General features: G+C 43.3%; 1 pseudogene; it reads left to right on the plus strand.

Annotated features, from left to right (window-relative positions):
• The first annotated feature begins 2,291 nt into the window (after nucleotides 1-2,291).
• LOC142004752 (olfactory receptor 11A1-like) lies at nucleotides 2,292-3,259 on the plus strand (annotated as a pseudogene).
• Nucleotides 3,260-4,344: the final 1,085 nt, after the last annotated feature.

The following is a 4,344-nucleotide window of genomic DNA, read 5'->3' on the forward strand; positions in this document are numbered from 1 at the left end:
CTCACCTCAGATGTCTCTATTCTCTTCAGCTTTGCTCTCTCTGTTATCCTTGCTATCACTCTTCTTAGAACAAACCTTTGTTTTTCCTCTTTAACTTAACCGAAACCTTAGCCCCTGCAGTAACGCCTTCCTCATGGAACTGAAGCAAGCTGGAGTCAGTGAGTATTGTATCCTGCATAAGTTTAACCCGTAAGTGGAGTTAGTTAAGTAACTTGTATTACTGTTACACTTTAAAGACTAACAAAATAATTAATTATGTGAGTCTTTAAAGTGCTGCTGGACTGTTTTTTTGGTCTGATGGTATATAGACTAACACGACTATCTCTCTGTTACCGTCTTACTGTTACAGCCTTGTTAAGTAGAACCTTAATCAGATCTCTAACTGCAGTTTGATATGAATTGTGTTAAACATCTTTCCTTTTGTATCTGTTAGTTGCTGCCTATATAGTATTGTGCTGTTAAAATAAACAATCCATAAGTGCTGCTAAAAGTATTTCCTGTGTAATCACTGGAACGCCCAAAAAGCTCGCCTCTAGCCTGAGGCAGGCTTTGTCTCAGACTCTTACTGTTAACTTGGGAGAGGTGCAAATCTTAACATTCAACTTTAAGTCAGATTGGCGAGCCTTTCCAAGTCTAGAAATTCTACCACCTTTCCCCACAAGTCAACAAGGCCTCAAGACATAGGAGAGGAAAGCCTTTGAACACAGGCTTTAACTTTAAAAACCGAGGCATTCCCGTTGACGTCAAGTGGCGGAAGATGTGTAAGTGGGTTGCCCGTTACTGCCATGACATTGAACCTGGGGGTCCAACACACAGGATTTCTGTGTCGTACTGGAGAAGGAGGAAGAGATTGGAGCACTTAGATTCGCTGGTGGTGAGTTATGGTGAACTGCACTTGAGTTATGCTGGTTACTTGCCATGTAAGTTGCCTCATGAGCACTAAGGGACAGACCCTACATGAGTGCCGTGGCCAGGGGATTATAGTGTAATTGCAAGTGTTTGGCCTGACAGATTTTTCACTAATTGATACATCAAGATGCCAAAGTGAGTGTGGCCTGGGGCAGAGAAAATCTTAGCGGCCAGAGGAAGAAGGATGCTATTAATATATTGCCTGTGCTCAGAAATGAGCAAAAGCATTTAACTGGTTTTCCCTTCCCTGTAAGCAAAAATGCTCATTAGCAGAGTCACAGGGGAGCAGGCAGTAGCTGTATTTGCATAACCACACCCAGCCAGGCTTGAACGTGGGACCTCCAGAGCTGGTGCAGGTGCTTTCACAGCTTAAGCTAAAAGGCAGGGCAGTTGCAGCTTAGGTCCTAGAGGAGGCTGGCTCTTTCTCATGGTGAGTGGTCTCAGTGCTGCTACATTGGGCCGTGACCCACCTCCAGTAGGCGTGCGGGTTTCATTTGCAGGATAAATAGTAATTCAGGAGAGAGATTGATTTTCAGGTGAGAGATAAAAGGCAATGCAATCAAAGGATCTCAGCACAATTATGTTTATCCAGCAAGGATCATGCATGTGTCATAACTGCTTTTCATCATGGTGAGTAACCATGCCTGGAGACAATTCAACATATGGGATGGGGTGTATATAAGAGACAGACAACTGAACCAGCATCCTGCTCTCTGAAACACTGGCTAAAGAGGTTCTTTCATATGTTCCTGCTTCTTCTATGCCAGCCTTGAGGTAAGCAAACCTTTCCCATGCAACTTTATTAAAATTAGATCTTCAGGGATCAGGAAGCAAATGTCACTTTATCTACCCAACCATCCCCTTTTGGATGGCCCTATATCTTTTGCCTGATTGTTGCAAAAAATAGTGTGATGGCAGAAACGCAAAGATCCAAGGAGGAGTTGAGATATTAGAAAATTTGCCTCCGGAGTCTTGGTTCTTCAGAGACCTCATGGACTATGTATGGCAGTTTTATGTTCCATAGAAGACTGGTTTCCCATGAACAGCACGCAGGTAAGATTTGGTGGCATGCAGCTAGCACTGACAAGCAGTGTATAAATATATTTTCTGTTATTAAAACCCGATACAATGTTACTTCTTCATTTCTGTGATACCTGATTAAATTACTTCATTTTATTTTTGTGTATATTTTGCCATTTTTTTGGCATTTTTTGGTCTCATGACGATTTTTGGTTTTTGCAAAAAAATTTTCATAGGTGTTCCTCAGTCTCACAAACTTTAAGAAACACTGATGTATGGAACTAAATTGTAGCTGATGCTTCACAAAAATGTCTTATCTCATTCTATTGGAAATGTTGTTTTCTCTCACTTAGACCCACCTCATGGCAAACCCAGAGCAGGGGAATCTAACGGCTCCCACCAAATTCATCCTGCTGGGATTTGGGAATCTCCCTGAGCTGCGAACTGTCCTCTTTCTGCTGTTTCTGTTCATTTATGTGGTAACCATGGCTGGGAACATCCTCATCATGGTACTTGTTGTGGTCGATCAGCAACTTCACACCCCCATGTACTTCCTCCTGGGGAACTTGTCCTGGTTGGAGACCTGCTACAGCTCGACCATCCTGCCCAGGTTGCTGGCCAGTCTTGTGACTGGGGACTGGACCGTTTCCATTAGCAGCTGCCTCACTCAATATTATTTCTTTGGTCTCCTGGCAGCTGCAGAGTGTTATCTCTTGGCAGCAATGTCCTATGATCGGTATTTAGCGATCTGCAAACCACTGCACTACACCACCCTGATGAATGGCAAATCCTGCCTCCGGCTCACAATTGGCACCTGGGTAAGTAGTTCTGTGGCTATAGATATAACAATATTTTTAATGCAACAATTAGATTTTTGTGGCCTCAATGAAATCGACCATTTCTTCTGTGACTTCATCCCCATCATAAAACTTTCCTGTAGCGACACATACGTGATGGAGCTGACTGCAAACCTACTGGCTGCTGTATGCACCCTCCCACCATTTCTATTAACCCTGACAACCTATGTCTGTATCATCACCGCCATTCTGAGAATCCCATCCGCCACTGGGAAGAGAAAAGCCTTTCCACCTGCTCCTCGCACCTCATTGTAGTGTCTGTTTTCTATGGGGCCATAATGATTGTCTACATGCTACCGAAATCTGACACACTCAGAGATCTGAACAAAGTGTTCTCTGTCTTCTACACTGTTCTGACTCCCTTGATCAACCCACTTGTCTACAGCCTGAGGAACAGAGAGGTCAAAGTGGCCTTAGGGAATGTTGTCACTAAATTCACTGCTGTCAAAAGGATGCCAGGATTCCTTCCATAAGTTTTTCTGGGCACCTGGAAACAGCCAGTTTTCTGCAAATCACCTGAGCGTACTCTCCGGCTTTGTAGGTGAGGTCATTGGCCACCATAACTTATTCTTCATATAGGGGCTTATATTCCTGTCCTCTGGGCTTGGGGCTGCAGGTCTTTGTGGTCTGATCTACATGATATTTATTGCTTTAAAACCGCTCATTAGCGAGGCACTGAGGAGAGGGCGACCATCCTATCAGCCTCCATCATGGTACAGTTTGTAATTCCACCAGAATTTTATACCAGGCTTTAGTGTGGATTGCACCAGATGCTCAATATTTCTTTGTGCCGGTCTCCTTCTACAGCAAAGGTAACGTGCAATGAAACTCAACTTCCAGGGTTCCATAACCATGTCGGAACAGGAGTTGTTAGCTGGGACAGGGAGGCTGAAAGGTCAAAACTGCATCAATGGCATGGAGAGAATACCTTCACTGACATGTTTTTTTCACTGGGTTCCTGGGAAGTTGACTTCACTTAACTGCATCTAAATTTCTTCACCTGGACAAGAGAGTTTCTTGAGACCTTGTGAGAATAGCTGCTTTGATTACTTACTGCCTCCAATGCCCTTGTTTTGCAGACATACCAGCTTCACAGCTCTGAGGTCTGATCTGTTAGAAAGAGCTCATCTTCAGTGCTGGGTGTTCCCTGTGAAATTCTGAGCACCTACAGCTCTCCATGAAGCCAGTGGGAATTAAGGACACTTAGTTAGTATTAGCTTTATTGTGACTGTAAAATATGATACTGTTAGAGGGGAAAGGATAAAATTTTTATCAGTCAATGTCAGTAAATATTGCTGTTTCCATTCACACACAAATCAACCAAAATATCTCCATAGGTAACATTCTAGTGTCATTTACAGTGGATGTTTTGACAAGTTAGATGACAATTTGTGGTGCAAGGATTATAAAATTTCAAGCTCTGGTGTCATTAATCAGTTATTCCCTAACCTTCTGCCATTATCTCTCTCATCAAGTAACAAGTCTCCAGGACCAGACGGCATTCACCCAAGGGTTCTGAAAGAACTCAAATGTGAAATTGCGGAGTTATTAACAGTGG

Source organism: Carettochelys insculpta, chromosome 32 (assembly GCF_033958435.1).
Source record: "Carettochelys insculpta isolate YL-2023 chromosome 32, ASM3395843v1, whole genome shotgun sequence".
In the NCBI taxonomy this organism is placed as follows: domain Eukaryota; kingdom Metazoa; phylum Chordata; order Testudines; family Carettochelyidae; genus Carettochelys; species Carettochelys insculpta.